Source organism: Peromyscus leucopus, chromosome 6 (genome assembly GCF_004664715.2).
Source record: "Peromyscus leucopus breed LL Stock chromosome 6, UCI_PerLeu_2.1, whole genome shotgun sequence".
NCBI lineage: Eukaryota > Metazoa > Chordata > Mammalia > Rodentia > Cricetidae > Peromyscus > Peromyscus leucopus.
In genome coordinates this window covers 2,247,867-2,265,432 of record NC_051068.1, presented here as the reverse complement: position 1 = coordinate 2,265,432, position 17,566 = coordinate 2,247,867, and the positions used below count along the sequence as shown (strand labels likewise).

Here is a 17,566-nt window from a genome sequence, read left to right as displayed (position 1 = left end):
AGACAGAGCAGAGAAGACACTGCTAGCCACCACCAAGAGAAGCCAGATGTAAAGTACCGGTAAGACACAAGCCACATGCCAAAGTACAGATTTATAGAAATGAGTTAATTTAAGATGTAAGAGCTAGCTAGTGAGAAGCCTGAGCCATTGGGCCATACAGATTAAAAGTAATATAAGGCTCTGTGTGTTTATTTGGGTCTGAGCAGCTACAGGACCGGGCTGGACACAGGAAAACTTTCAGCTACAGACTTTGTATCTATAATATATGAACAAGTCCTACAATTTTGTAAGAAAGAAGCAACTGTACAATGCAAACAGGCATTCCATGGAGCACGCAGAGGATCGATCAGCATGCACAGGAAGGAACGCTCAGTGTCACATACCAGAGACTCTATGGCCCAAAGTGCCCACCAGGAGAAACTGTGAAGAGAGACTAACACCCAGCTCCAGCTGTTGGATATGGGTAACAATATACCTGGGGCAGACCCTATGCTGGCAGTTCAATACTTACAATACTGACTATGTAACTGACACCAAGGTATGTGACCTGTTCATACACATTACCAATTACTACAATAGCTCATTTTAAATTCTACGTGGGGCCATGCATGATAGCACACATCTTTACTCCAAGCATTCAGGAGGGTATCTCTGAGTTTTAGGCCAGTCTGGTCTACACCTAGAATCCCAGGCCAGCCTGTAAGACCCAGGCTACATAATAAGACTCTATCTCAAAATAAATAAGATAAAATAAAAAATAAATTCTAGTTATGAATGAAAAAAATAAAATAAAAAATAAATTCTAGGTATGAATGAAAAAGTATACATAATGTGGGAAGGAGAAGTGCTGGTAATTTTGTCTTCGTGGTAACTCTAATAGCTCCTTGAAGTAATCCAATTCTTAGACTTCTAAATTTAAAAATAAAGAATTTATCCTTCAGGCCGGTGAGACAGCTCAGCAGGGGCTTACCATCAAGTCTCACGACCTGCCTCTGACCCATATGATGGAAGGGGAGAACTGACTGCCTTGAGTTGACCCTTACTGGTGTGATGCTGTAACATTCGTGTGTACATACACGTACAGTACATACACTATATGTACTCAGTATACACACACACAGTACACACACAGTACACACACAGTACACACACAGTATACACATACAGTACACACACAGTATACACACACAGTACACACACAGTATACACACACAGTATACACATACAGTACACACACAGTATACACATACAGTACACACAGTATACACACACAGTACACACACAGTATACACACACAGTATACACATACAGTACACACACAGTATAACAACATACACACAGTATACACACACAGTATACACATACAGTACACACACAGTATACACATACAGTACACACAGTATACACACACAGTACACACACAGTATACACATACAGTACACACACAGTATACACACACAGCATACACACACAGTATATACATACAGTACACACACAGTATACACATACAGTACACACACAGTATACACACACACAGTATACACACAGTATACACACACAGTATACACACACAGTATACACACAGTATACATATATAGTACACACAGTATACATACAGTACACACACAGTATACACACACAGTACACACACAGTATACACATACAGTACACACACACAGCATACACACACAGTATATACATACAGTACACACAACAGTATACACACACAGTATACACATATAGTACACACACAGTATACACACACAGTATACACATACAGTACACACACAGTATACACACACAGCATACACACACAGTATATACATACAGTATACACAGTACATACATACAGTACACACACAGTATACACACACAGTATACACATACAGTACACACACAGTATACACATACAGTACACACACAGTATACACATACAGTACACACACAGTATACACACACATCACACACAGTACACACACACAGTATATACATACAGTATACACAGTATACACACACAGTATACATACACAGTACACACACACATACAGTACACACACAGTATACACATACACACACAGTATATACACACACACAGTATACACACAAAGGTAGTTTTAAATTTTAAATAATTTTGTTTCAAAATTACTCTTCAAAGTGACAAGATTTTATGCATACATAACCAGCTTGAAAAGAATGACTTTAACAAGAGTATGGAGCAGTTAACAGTTATACTGTCCTGATAAAACAAAAAACAAAAAGCACATTTTAAGACTATTTGGGCTGGAAACTCCTGCTCCTCTACAGAGGCAGAAGACCTGCTAAAGCACAGCTGAGTCATACCAACAGCATTTCTCAACAAGTTACCAGGAGCTCTAAATTCTACTACCCAGACCCTCAGAGCTATTACACTTCAAGATCATCTCAGATTATCCTTTGGAGAAAAAAACATGTAATACTAAGGACCCAGCAATCACTTATCAAATGGGTGTTCATTCAGTAACAGAATTAAGATACAAGGGAAGCAGCCCAGGGGCTATGTAGGTAACAACCCAAAAGCAGCATGCAGAGCTGAAAGGTGGAGACCACTGCAGCTTCAGAACCAAGATACCCTTTGACCCAGACACAAAGAAGGAAGCCAGTGCTTGTGCATGACCCAGGGCTAAAGAGCACCCATTCTGAGGATGGATGTGGATCAATCTGAGGATATTCCTAATGAATCATAGGTGCACACTGGGCGTACACACAAGTATGTACTGTGGTACAGCATGAGCAGGCTGTACCACTCCTACTAGAACCTGATGCTGGGTCACTGTTCTTGATGCAGGTCAAACTGTCACCTCAGAACAGACTTCTGGATACAAGAGCTCACTGTAAGGGGCGAGGGGCGCACACAGCGTAATGGGTTTAGGAAGGCAAGGACCAGGCATTGCTAGTGCCACATTGCATTGGAAACAATATAGCCAGTCTAGCTGACCCACCAGCTCTGAAGTGCAGGATGGAGAGTGAAACCCAACGCTCAGCTGGAGTCCACACTCACCCAGTGTGCAGGCACACTGATGAGCAAGACACCCCAAAAGTGTTGTCTGAACAAGATCAGCAAAACTGAAGCAAGCTTGAACTGTGGCTGAGAGCACAGAGAAGCCAATGGCCTTGGCTTTGAGTCTCTACGCAGTAGAGGAAGCAAGGTGGTGGAGCAACGATCAAGTGAAGCTCTCAAGTTCTAATTCAGAAGGAAAAGGCTCACAAGAACACCCTCTTGGGGCCGGGCAGTGGTGGTGCACACCTTTAATCCAGGCACTCGGGAGGCAGAGCCAGGTGGATCTCTGTGAGTTCGAGGCCAGCCTGGGCTACAGAGTGAGATCCAGGAAAGGCACAAAGCTACACAGAGAAACCCTGTCTCAAAAAACCACAAAAGAGAAAAAAGAAAAAAGAAAGAAAAGAAAACCCTCTTGGAAAAGAGAGCAACAACTGTGGCAGGAACACCTTAACTCAACATGCTGCAGATCTGTCAGTGTCTGGCCTGGCTTTAGAAGAATTTGATAAAAACTCTAGTGAGGTACCACTAGCTACATAGCTAAGACCCTGTCTCCAAAAGCCACATGCTGCAACACAGAATTTAAGAATGGCTTGGCCACAGCCTGAAGCCATATTGATGTCTGCCAGCCATGCTGCCACCTGGGGCCATACTGATATAAGTGGCCTGCACTGCCACCTGAGAACATGCTGATGCCCATGGTCCAGGCAGCCTCCAAGGGCCTCGCCTGGGTCTGTGGTCTCACTGTAGCCGGGAGCCATATTCGTGGTCTGTGTTGTTGCCAGAACCATGTGGAAGCCCACGACTGTAAAGCACAAGGAAGCTGCCTGTGGTATCGATGACTGCAAACGCAGTTGAGAAAGAGGAACATGGAAGGCTCCTCTGACAACCCCTAGTCCCACCCCAACCACTCCCCCATAAAAACGTAGCAGCCTCAACAGGAAGCCATGGAAGAGAACCCTGAAAGTGTTCTAAGGACACTGAAGTGTAGCTCTCCACAACGGATGGATCTAGCAGGGTTCTGGGAGGGAAGCACTCTGTTCTACTGAAGGGGCAGGCCACTGAAAGTTTGACCATGCTCCAATGAGTACACAAAGAACACAAACTGGACTTTGTTTCTTTGTTTGGGGGTCACAAGGGGAGGTGGACACGGAAGAACTGAGAAGTGATCAGGGTGCACGATGTGAAATTCCCAAAGAATCAATAAGGGTATTTACTATATTTGGGGGGTGGGAGCTTTTGTTGGTTAGTATGGATATAGGCAGTGATCATACCTATAACCTAAGTAGGTGTGCCAGGAGTCTCAAAATAAAGAGATAAAGTGTGTGTGTGAGGGGAGAAGGGCTTGGCCAGCGAGGTCTACATTTTGTAGAAGTCCCTGAAAATTAAATGCTACTAATGAGGACTCAACCTGAGAAGTAACTTCTGCTGTGGTGGGAGTCTTAAAAGTACTCCACGACCAGCAGTGGGGAGCACTGGTTTTACTTCCATTTTTTCAGGCACAGTGAAGCCCCAGCTGGCCATCCACAAGACACGCCCTCAGAGACTGCTGGTGACACTGGAGACACAGCCATCTCCCTCAAGTCCAGGTACTGGCTGCAGCTCAACCAGCCAGAAGGGAGAAAAACCAACAAACCTAAAGCAGAAGGACTTCCGATGGCTGGGGTGGGGAGCTCAGGCTCAGTGACCCCCTGCCCAGCAATAAATATTAAGCAGCCATAAAGATCCCTAGTCCAGTGTAAGGCCAAATCCTGACCCTGGACTAACTGCCCTGTGTAGTGTGTTCAAGGTATAGACTGAAATTATTTATAACCTGATCAAAGGGTGTAGGCCTCAAGGACCAACTTAGAGCCCTTCCAGGCGGCATTTACCAAGAAAGAGACCACACTGAATGGTTAGTGGAACTTTGGGAGACCACAGCTACATACTATAGAACCAGAAACACAGCCAATGCCATAGCACCCACCACACCAGGCAACTGAGGATGTTACAAATCACTGAAGGCCTTCTGGGGTTCTCACAGGGCTACAGAAGTCAGAATTCAGTGTGTGCCTCCAGGGACCACTGTATGGATCTCCAACTCACCATATGGTGACTATATTCACACACAACTCATCCTATTGACCAGTATCTTTGTCTCCACCTACCTCAGACGTGTATGGAGGCTGAAAAAGGCTGCCCAACCAGCCGAGTTTCAGAACCTCTGGTGACAGCAACCAGGGACCACTCGGCCTTCTTCTGACAGATCTGAGCACAAAGAGATCTACACTTATCAGGACAACAAAGTTGTTACTGAATTTGTTCCTTAAGCACAAATCACGGGTCTGTCAACTGTGAACCAAGCATTCACATCAGGCTCAGCTACATTTTAGAATTATCTATTTATCTCATTCTTGAGTCCTCAAGACCAAACACGGATCAACTGGAGAAGGAATGGGGAAAATCTGCGAGTGCCTACTACCTGCTTCATCATAGTAAGATTTCCATTGTATTTACTGGACAAACAAGTAACTGCCTCAATATACAAAAAGAACCAAATGAAAGATGAAACCTAACACATGAGACACTGCTGCTCTATTCACAGTATGTCCTGAACCCCAGGAAGGTACAGCGGCGTACAGGTATCTTAGTGTTAGCAGCAGGCTCTTTCTTTTTCTAAACATCTCTTGTAAGAAAGATATCAATCTTTTGTTGTACATCTATAAATTTGATTTAAAAAAAAGAGACAATCTGATTCATGTGCTTAGGCAGTCCATCTCACCTACCGAACGGAATTCTATGTAGCGTGGTACCTTAGGATTCCAAGAAAACCTCCCAACATTGAAAAGTGTGCTCAGCATACCAATTACAGTAATGTGTCCTTGACTGCATCCCACAAGGACAACAACAACAAAAAATCATGATGAGACTTAGAAGAGAGAAACGGAACAAAACCCTTCCCACAGGACTGCACTTACCTGGACTGTAAGAGGAGGGCAGCGCAGGACCTCCACGTAACCAGCACTGTCAGTGGGCCAGTTAACCTAGTTACCTTAAAAAATGAATGTGTGTAAAATAAAAGGTCATTTGTTTTCAAGATTAATGTGTCACTGACAAGACATGATGCAATAAATATCTCTGCGTGGGGCTTGGTAACTTTAATTTGATCACTCAGGAGCTCTGTAAAATTAACCCAGCCTGAATACAAAGTGTGTTCTCCACCAGCCAGGGATGGACATGGACACACGGACATACACGCATGCACGCACGCACGCACGCACATACATACACGCCTAATTAAAATAAATAAGCCTGACAGCACATGTCTTTTATCCCAGCACTGGGAAAGAGGGCACAGAAGGGTCTAGAGTTTGAGGCCAGACATTGTGGTCTTTTTTTTTAGGCCAGCCAAGCTACAGCCCTGTCTCAAAACATAGGCAAACACCCCTTTGCTGTAGCCTGTCTCAACATGAGTACTACAAAGGTTCAATTTGTGTGCCCAGTGCCCACAAATTCCCTTCAGAAGGAGAATCATTCTTCCATGGTATAGCTAATATCACAGAAAGCACAAAAGATTCAGGAGCCCTGAATGTTTAAAATTTATCTCATTTGCAGTATCATGCATTACAATCACTCTGTGACATCTGTAGGTAACTGTTTAATATCTTATCTGCCTGTCTGCCCATTGTAGACTGTGAAAGAACATAAGGGCCTACCTATTATTTACAGTTTTTCAAATACTTTTACATTTTTATTATTGTATATGTGTCTACTACTTACAGTTTTTAAGGTGTGTGTGTGTGTGTGTGTGTGTGTGTGAGAGAGAGAGAGAGAGAGCGCGCGCGAGCGAGAGCGCATAGAAGTCAGAGGGAAACTTATGGGAGTCAGTTCTCTCCTTGCTTCCAGGAATCCAACTCAGGTCATTAGGCTTGGCAGCAAGCACCTTTACCTACTCAGCCATCTCACCAGCCCTAATTATGTTTCATGCTCCCATTTCTAACACTTAAGAAATAGCTGTGGAAAACTCAGCTCAAATGGACTCCTTAAAATCAATTTAAGGAGCTCGGAAAGTATGGTTTAGTGATATTTCAGATGCTAGTGTAGGGCTGCAAAATCATCCTTAATTGGTGGCAATTGTTCATGACATCTATAAAGCTATCAAAACACTGAAAATGTTGTTACAATTATGAAAATAAAAATTGTGAAATTAATATTCATTTAGTATTACTTGAAGCGGACAATTATAAATTAGTATGTAATTCAATTGTTTTTTGTAAATTCAATCAAGTACTTTGAAAATCTTCTGTCCATGATGCAGATTCACCACCTTTTTTCAATCTTAGGCAGCGGCCACCACCCTCTGAAACCAGCTCCAGGTATTTCATCCTTTTCACTTCTTGTGCTTTCTGCACCTTTAAGTCATCATAGTGTGTGTGTGTGTGTGTGTGTGTGTGTGTGTGTGTGTGTGTGTGTGTGTGTGTGTTTGGCGCCAGCCTGGTGGTCTAACATAACAAGGTCCAGGACAGCCATAGGTATATGGTGCGACCCTATCTCCTTGTTTTTCCTTTAAAAAAGAAAGGGGAGGGGGGTGATTCAATGAAGAAAATCATTACAACTCATACCTTATTTATATAAAGAGAGAGTCATAGAGGAAACAATCCTGTTTCACATGGGTGCAGGAAATAAAGCATTTTTGGAACATAAAAATGATGAAAGTTAAAACATAAATGGCATTTAATCTTCCTGGTAAGAGAAAGCAAATGCAGATTTCACTAAGGTCTGTAACTCAGCTGGCAGTGCTTGCCTAGTGTGCACTGAGTGTGATCTGACGGACCACACAGACAGAGCATGCCTATAACCCCAACACTCAGGATGCGGGACAGGAGCACCACAAACCCACTGTCTTCTTGGGCTGTATAAGGAATTCCAGACAAGCCCAAGCGAGACACCTCATCTTAAAAGGAGCGGGGAGGGGGGGAGAGACAGATCTCATGAAGAACTTTTGATGTAATTTACATGATTCTCAGGTGTATAGCTGAGCAAAATGAATCACAGGTAAGCATTCAGGCTTCAGGATCATTTCAAGTAAGAAACAGGGCAAGGATGTAAGCCAGAGGCTGGAGACTTGACTAGATCAGCAGTTACACAGGTCTTTCAACTGTGTGAAACCTGTCTTCTTTTGTATATGATCCAAGCTTTATCTTGCAGTTTGTTAGACATCGGGGTCGCATGTACACGATACTTGCATGTAGAGTGCCCATCACAGAACCTCCAGGGAGAAAGCACCTGACAGTCAAATGCAAAAGCACATATATTTGTTTTGATTTTGATTAAAATTTCAGTGAATTTATCCTCCAAAATGTGCTCACACTCACTAAAATAACTTGTTCCCAATTTTATTCATGGCAACATTATCAAAATGAACAAGATAACATGTGTGGTGGTATTGTGTTCCCCAAAATATTGTGTACCTTAATAAACTTATCTGGGGTCAGAGAACAGAAAAGCCACTAGTTAGGCAGTGATAGCACACGCCTTTAATCCTAGCATTCCAGAGGCAGAAATCCATCTGGGATCTCTGTGAGTTCAAGGCCACATTGGAAACAGCCAGGCATGGTGACTCATGCCTTTAATCCTAGGGAGTGATGGTAGAAAACAGAAAGTTATATAAGGCGTGAGGACCAGAAACTAGAAGCATTTGGCTGGTTCAGCATTTGGCTGGTTAAGCATTCGGGCTTTTAAGCAGCAGTTCAGCCGAGAGCCATTGGGATGAGGACACAGAAGCTTCCAGTCTGAGGAAACAGGACCAGCTGAGGAATTGGCAAGGTGAAATAGCTGTGGCTTGTTCTGTCTCTCTGATCTACCAGCATTGACCCCAATAACTGGCCTCGGGTTTGATTTTATTAATAAGAACTTTGAAGATTCATGCAACAAACATGTACAATAATATAGGCCTGGCAATACTACACATCTAGTCAAAAAAATAAAAACACAGCTTTCAGTTGCACTTACGGGCCTGATCCTAACATATTATTAAGCTAAAGGGGGAAAGGTTGATAGGCAAAACTGTGTATAATAAAGTTTTTTTTTTAAGGCTACAAGTCATGAAGGAGGATATCAAACTAACTGTCTTTCTAACTTTAACCCTGTCACACTTTTTTTGTTTTTGTTATGGACAAGTGCATAAAAATATCTCTGCTAGTGAAAATGTAAAAGCCAATGTGAAGTTCCAGAGCTCCAAAACAGATGTTCTAACTGTATAGAAACTCACTTAGATATACAGACTGTAAGGCTAATCTCTTGCGGCATGTTTTTGTTTTGTTTCTCAAGTTCCTTACAATAAAGCTTTAACTGGAAGAAACAAAAAAAAAAAAGAAAGAGTTGAAAGAGCATCTTACACTCTTGCATATGACGCCATCACCTCTGGAAGGGCTCTCAAGAACTAACAGCACAGCTTGCTGCAGGGAGTAAACCCAAGGCCCTGGGAACTGGTGTGGAAGCCCCTTTACTGCATAGACTTTTTTACATTTTTAATTTGAACCACAGAAAAATACTCAAATGTTCTAAACAACTAAGCTTAATACTAGTGACCTACAAGAGAAGCAAGAGCAGAGACGCATAAAAGGATGGTCAGAACCTCAACTCATCAGAAGGGTGTCTAGAAACCATCAGAAGCAAAGGCTTCAGAGAACATGCTTAGAACACAGAGAAGTCAGACCCTAAGCAGACCCTGTTATAGAGCTCGTGATAAAGCCACCAGGGGATGCACCAGCTATTGCTGCACACACCTCCCAGGTGTGACGGCACCCCATTTTCCCTTAGCTGCCTATGGACCTGTGAGCTGGAGACAACTGGAGAGACACCACACCTTTAATTCCCACACTAACTTCCTCATATTTCTAATACAGGAACATCCTTCTCACAGAGCACAACAGGTTTACCTGTCTATTTCTGTAGGGGAAACAGTTACACCCCAAAAGAAAAGACTCATGTTTAAATGGAAGTGTCTACTAGCTGGACTATAACAAAATGAACAATAACAGACAAGTTCTAATTATTAAATACATCGTTCCTAATGTGTCTCAGCACTTTATATGTATTTATGTACCCCTCAAAATTTAGCTATGTTGTATGTGTATGTAAATATGTTATTTCCAATTTATGGATGCAAAAAGAGACAAGGGAATGCCTTAAGACGGTTAACCTGGAACCTAACATTCTCTAGCTTCCAACGTGTTCTACCTTCCCATTACTCCAAGACTCATTCTGTTTTTTAAACTGTGTAACTCAACCAATTGGTATACATCATGAAACAAACTTAATGGGCCATATGCATCGGGGTAGGGGAAATCTAACTGTGCGGCTCAGGCTGGTCTAGACCTCACAGTCCTCCTGCCTCAGTTTCTCAAATCCTAGGATTATAGGCATGAAGCACTATACCCATCCAAGTCAGATCCCTTTTTAAACAAAATAGAAAATATGAGTGTGTCAATCACATAAAGGCAAATACTTTTTCATGAAACTCTAATTTCTACTTTATACACACATGGACAGAGCACTGTCACTATCTTATTACCCTTCAACCCTGTCCTGAGGATTGTGTATGCCTCGTGTGTGCCTTGGAGTCAGACTTAGCCCTCTTTACTAGTGCTCCAAAGCACTGCAGTCTTTCCAATTCCCACCCAAAATCGCATGTTTGAAACATTGGGTAGTACAGTTCTAAGCTAAACTGAAGACAATAAACAAGGGAGGTGGCAAGCACTTTCTAAGGTGTTAGGTGAAAGGCATCGTCTTCAATGCCCTCTGCCCACCAACTCTTAAGCTTTTCTGAACCTATAGATGGTTCTTTGTTGCCCATCACTCCGGGGAAGTTAATTTATTAGGATTCTGCCTCCATTCCAGCTGCATGCCCACACATGCACAGTTCAGCAGCTAAGCAAGGGGTCTTTCGTCTTACGTCATTAGTGTGCATTGGTGATTACATGCGTGTGGCATGGGCACATGTGTGGCGCGTAGCTCTGTAAGCCCACCTATGCATGTTCACAGGAATCCTTAAAAAGCTGGACAGACTCCTTCCTCTCTGTTCTCTCCTCCTGCGCTCTCTCTCTCTCTCTCTCTCTCTCTCTCTCTCTCTCTCTCTCTCTCTCTCTCTCTCCTTCCCTCCCTCCTCCCCCCTCTGTTCTCTGCATGTGCTTCTTCCCCAGGCATGGTTCTTTTGTCCTGCCCATCCCCCAATAAAGCTCTGATATTGAGTTTTGTCATGGCTCATGCCTCATGACCTTTCTGCACAGTAACGAGCACCACTTATCATTTTATTTATTTATTTATTTATTTATTTATTTATTTATTTATTTATTTATTTATTTTGGTTTTTCGAGACAGGGTTTCTCTGTGTAGCTTTGTTTGCACCTTTCCTGGAACTCACTTGGTAGCCCAGGCTGGCCTCGAACAAACTCACAGAGATCCGCCTGGCTCTGCCTCCCGAGTGCTGGGATTAAAGGCGTGCGCCACCACCGCCCGGCTACTTATCATTTTTTAAACCAACACAATCCCTAAGCCTAATCCCTAAATTGTTCAGGTCACAGTACACAAACTAGGCCACATATTTAACACACAGCAACAACAGAAGGGCAGAACTGAGATTTAAAGTGAGCTATCAGGAACAATTACAGTCCAGTCACAAGCCCAGCAGAGGCTCTGCCTCCAATCTCAGCACTTGGGAGATACACCAAGACCTGTCCCAAAAACCAAAGATGAAGCCAGCCATGGTGGCACAGGCCTGTAATCCAATGTACCTGGAGGTTAAGGCAGGAAGACCACAAGTTTAAGGTTAGCTAGGCTTAGCAGTCACTGTGTGACAAAATACAAAGTATCAAAAGAGGCTGGGAATATAATAGTTTCTGAGCTGGCATGGTTTAAAGCCCTAAGTATGATCCCAATACTACGGTAGGGGAGCAGGGATCTAGTGTTCCATTACCAGACTGATCCTAGGGAAATCTAAAGCAGAAAACAAGTCTCTGGTCCCACAGTGATAGCAGAGAAAACATCTGAAATGGGACCCTAAGCCTAGAGTCTGCCCTTGTGCATTCCAAGTCAGCCACCAAGTGTGCTGCCAGAAGCCACCACAAAAAGACAAGAACCTGAAACTAGCTGAGAGTGGTGCTTTCCTAAGTGAAATTTGCCATTCAGATATTTTCAGACTTTCAAAAACGTAACCACTAGTCATTAAAAAAAAAAAAAAAAAAAAAAAAAAAAATTACAAACATAGAAACAAAACAGAGAACCAAGGGAACACCAGACAAAAACCAGGACACTCCTGAGTAAGATGACTCTCTTCATGACCTGGGGAAGGAGGTAAGTCAGTTAAGAGACAGAAAATAAGCTTTGAAAATTCACCAAAGCCGTGACAGAACAGCTGAAGAGCCAAACACAGCTCCCACGGGGGCTCCTGGTACAGGAAGGAAGGACGAAGTCTCAGTGAGGAGGGCTGACCCTCAAGCAGAGGCTACTGAGGGAGAAGAACCCAAGTTAAACTGCAAAGGACACATTGAAAATAGATGCACAAATCTCAATGCAGAAACAGGAAGAGCAAGGCAACCTGACTCCTCCAAAAAATCAAAATCAACTCACTCACATATGCAAACAAAGCCTCCAATAGCTTACTAGTAAAAAGGATAAATTAACCTCAAGAGAATAAAAAGGAACATAGATTCACTCCATGACCTGGAGAGGACAGTCACCCACAAACATGCAGAGGTCAGCAGAATGGGGGAGAAAATGAGCACTATGAATGGGAAAGTCAGGAACATGGAAAATTCTACAAGAAAATTGAGGTTTTTGAAGGGAAAAAAAGTAGAAACGTGGAAAACATTATTAACAGACTCACCAGGATAAGAATCAAGGATGGAGTACAAGATAGAGAAAACACTATACCCAAAAGTCAAAAAGGAAACAAGTGAATGTGACAAGACACAATCAAGAGACCAAACAGCCACCATACAGGAGTTGAAATTCAACTAAAAGCATGGTAAACCTACTCAATGAAAGCATACCAGAAAATAGTTTCAGATTTGGAGAAACAATGACAGAAAACATTGGGAGCATTTAAACTCAAAGCAGGATCAGAAAACAAGCAGGATCTTTATAACAAACACATCATAGTCAAAAACCCCAAAAAAAAGCAAGAATAGAAACTCTAAGAGAAAAGCACATTACCTAGAAATGAAAGAAATTCCTCATTTCTCCCTGCTCAAGAGTATTTTGGGGGAATAAGAGGGAGCTGGTCTCCCTCAGACATTAGACAGAGCCTAATAAATGTCTACAATATATAAAGAAAACAAATCTCCCAATTAATACTGAATAGACATTCTCAAAACAACAGGGCTCAAGTCATGGCTCAGCAGTTAAGAGCTGTTCTTCCTGAGGACCCAGGTTCAGTACCCAACACCCACAATGGCAGCTCACAACTGTGTATGACTATATGCCCAGGGGATCCATCGTGCTATTCTGGTCTCCAGGGGCACTGCATATACACAGTGCAGACATACACGCAGGCAAAACCCATACACATAAAGTAACAATAATAATAGTAATAATAATAATAATAATAAAAATAATAATAAACATTATTTTAAAGAAATACATTGACTAAATATTTGAAATAAAATATCCAACAACCTCAGCCATTTGCAAAATAGTACAACTGTGCTCTGAAACTCCAATGCTCCGTGGGCAGAATGGTCAACCAGAAGAGGACAGGAACAAAAACATACTGACATGTGGGGAGAGTAACCCCTCTAGTGCCAGCAAAGAAATAAGCAAGTGTAGCCACTATGGAAATTAGTGTTCAGGTTTCTCAAAATACTAAAAAACTGAACTGTCACCTGACTCAGAGATAATCTTTCTAGGCATATGGTGGAAAGGTAGACATGGAGAGAAAGAGACTTATACAGTAGATTTACATATCACAGAGCTGTTTAGTGATGTGCTATATTTGTAATACCCAAGGAAGTGAACCAGCCTAGATGTCTTGTAAGCTGATAAACACATACAGAAAATGTGGTTTACATACACAATGGAATTTTATTCAGCCTCATAAAAAACAGAAATTCTAACATTTACAGGAAAGCACATGCAATAGAGTTAAGCAAGATAACCCAGACTCAGAAAGTCAACTACCACATTTTCTCCCATATGCAGATCCTAGATTTTAGTCTTTTTACACATACTGGGAGAGGGGAAGGTTTGCTAGAAAGGGGTCAATCAAAGACCGAATTCCCGAGGAGGAGACAGGTAAAGGAATGCAAGCTCCAAAAGCAGAAAGAAGACAACTGAAAGGGTGGGAAGAGACCAGGAAGAACAAAGTACGTACAAGAGACATAATGAAACCTACTGCTCTGTATGCTAACTCTAGAACCCAAGTGACAAGCCAGGAACATGGCTCAGCAAGGGAAGGCCCTTGAGGCACAGGCTAAACAAGGCTGAATCCCTGGGAGAACCAACTCCACAAAGTTGTTGCCTGACCCCTACACATGGGCCACAACGCATGCACACATATAAAATTAAAAAAAAAAATAGTGTAATAAAAATTTAAACTAAATAAAAAATGAAGGTGACTTAACAGGGTAATCATTGATGTGATGAAACACCACGATCAAAAGCAACTCAGGGAAGAAAGGGTTTTTTGGATTACACGTCCACATCACTGTTCATCACTGAAGGAAGTCAGGACAAGAACTCAAACAGGGCAGGAACCTAGAGGCAGGAGCGGAGGCAGAGGTCATGGAGGGTTGCTGCTTACTAATGAGCTCCTTATGGCTTGTTCAGCCTGCTTCCTCACAGAACCCAGGACCACCTGCCCAGAGGTGGCCCTACCCACCATGGACTGGCCTCCCATCAATCACTAAGAAAATGTTGTATAGGCCTCTCTGCAGCCCAATAAAAGACACATTTCTAAGTTGAGGTTCCCACCTCTTTGACACTTGTGTCAGGGATGACATAAAACTAGCCAACAGAGAGGGCAAAAATGCCTTTCTTTCAGATCAATAAAGGTAAAATAATTAATAGCCAGTAGGCCTGCAGAAATGTCCTAGAAGACAGAATATGATACCAAATGAATCCACTTGCCCATACAGTGGAAAGGGCATGGAGGAAATGGTAGCTGCAAGTAATACACTGTGGCTGGGTGACCCCCACAAGCATCACTTCAGGGTGAGCAGTGTAGTCAAGGCCTGTGCCACAGAGTCTAAATTTAATCATCCAAAGCAGTAAGGAGGAAGAATTCTTCTATTAATCCAAACCAGTGATTGAAACTAGCTGAATACGCAAGACTATCCACGTACATCCTACACAAACCAGACCTCATAAATAATCAAAATACTGAAACAGAATCAAGAGAAAAACACACAGATCATGCCACCTCTACTCATGAGAAAGCTGAACTGACAGCAGAAATACTAGATAAGGAAGACTGTTAAAGCACAGATTACTAGCAAGGTAAAAAAAAAGTAACAACAAAGGGTCGATACAACACAGAAATAAACACTCAACATTCATAAACCTAGTCACATTACTTCAAAATAAATGACGTAAAAACCAAGTTTCACAAAGAAAGAGAACCTGTGTTCCCAACGGCTGAGTGATTTGAATATAGGATTCTCAGTAGTTACTAAAGAGGGATAGAAAAATCAGGAAAAGCTAAATGATAGACTGATTTGAGTATATGATTCTCAGTAGTTACTAATGAGGGATAGAAAAATCAGGAAAGGCTAAATGATAGACTTGAATATTATCAAACAAATCGGCCTAACAAACATGAGAACAATGAAATTAAGTCAGCAAACAGCAGTTGAGAAATCTCAGGAAACTAATCAGAAATTGAATAATGCACCCCTAAAAGTCAATTGTTCCAAGAAAATATTGGGCTGGGCCGCACAGGTTTGTAATCCCAAGGACACAAGGGCAGGAAAAGTTCAAGTTCAAAGCCAAACTGGAGTATACGGTAAGACCCTGGGGATATCAGTTGGCAGAGTGCTTGCCTGGCATGCACAAAACCCTGAGTTCCATCCCTAATATTGCATAAACTTGGGGTGGCACATACCTGTAATCTCAATACTGGAGAAGTAGAAGAAAAGATCAGAACATCTGTTACACATTAACTTCAAGTCCAGCCTAGGCTATACAAAGCCATGTGTCCAAAAGAGAAAAAAAAAAAAAAAAAGATGATACCAATAAAGCAAATCAGACTGATAGTGAACGCCTAAGATATGAAAGAATACATTTCAAAATTTATGGAACTAATTTAAATTAAGAATGTCCAGCAGATCAGGGCACAGTGGGTAAAAGTAACTGCCACACTGGCCTGAAGACTGCTTTCAATTTCCAGAACCCAGTAAAGGGCCAGATGCAGTGGTGAGCGTCAACGCAGTGGTAAGCCCAGCATTCCTATGATGACATGAGTGGCAGAGACAGGAGAAACCAGCCAAGAGCTCACAGGCCAGGTGCCCCAGAGTACGCAGTGCAGAAACAATGAGTGACTGCCTCAGAGGATCCTGAGAGTGGCCTTCCGACCTCCAAACAGGCACTCTGGCATGCATGTACCCACAATCACATGCATGAACAGAAACAAATAAACATTAAAAAAAAAAAAAAAAAAAAAAAAGAATTCCCAGCTGGTTAGAGTGATGCATGCCAGGAAAGGGAAAAAAAAAATATTTGTAAATAATGCAATCCATCAGAAGCAATTAACTCCTTCTCATCTCCAAGCAAAACCTATCACAAATGCCAACAGCCACCTGGTAAACAGGATGGGAATTCTCAAACCTTCCCACCTTAAATTCTGTGACATAAACCTCAGCTACCTGTCAAGGCGCCCACTATTTATCATCTATTTTAAAGGGAGAGTACAATTTAGCTTCTAAATGGCCAACCCATACACAGGCACAAGTGTCTCATACACCATGCATATGAGAACTTGCTCTGTTTTAAGTTAGAAAGAGAATAGTAGGTCACCGCCATGGACAGCCACGGCTCCTGGCATGACCAGCTGTTTAAAACCTTCTACTCACCACTAGCCAGAGCAAATGACTGTTCTCAGTGAGGAACTGGAATGAATGTAACTGGTCTCCTTTCCCATACAAGAAAATGGAGGTTTAGAGCTGGCAGCAGTGGTACATGTCTGGGATCTCAGCAATCAAGAGGCAAAGGCAGGAAGGCAGTGATTTGGGGACTAGCCTAAGCATCATAGTGAGACGTTCCCTTACAGAGGCTTCAAAATGGCTCGTTGGTTCATGACACCAGGTGCAATAACTTTGCAATTTTCTACAATTGCTTAATACAAGGAAAGCTACTTGAAGTCTCACCACTGGCCACATCCAAACTGTTTTTCTAGGTCCTCCAAGCTGAGAACGGTTTTACATTTTTAAGTGACAAAGGAACAAATGAATATGAAAATGGTATGAACTTCAATCTTAGTGTCTATCATGAATAAGATTTCTGGAGCAGAGCCACATCTATTCATTTAAATACTCTTTATGGATGTTTCCCAATATACCA

At 42.2% G+C, this 17,566-nt stretch overlaps 1 protein-coding gene across 3 annotated transcripts in view; it reads right to left on the bottom strand.

The window, feature by feature from the left end:
• The window catches only part of Tbl1xr1 (TBL1X receptor 1), a 146,257-nt gene that overhangs the window by 94,790 nt on the left and 33,901 nt on the right, over positions 1-17,566 (bottom strand). Inside the window, exon 1 of one of the 3 annotated variants that reach the window (XM_028856462.2) lies at positions 5,992-6,065. The exons of the other annotated variants lie outside the window; for them this stretch is intronic. The gene's annotated coding sequence lies outside the window, so the exon portion shown is untranslated. Of the gene's footprint in view, positions 1-5,991; positions 6,066-17,566 lie in introns of those variants that run through there. 3 annotated transcript variants of the gene reach the window in all.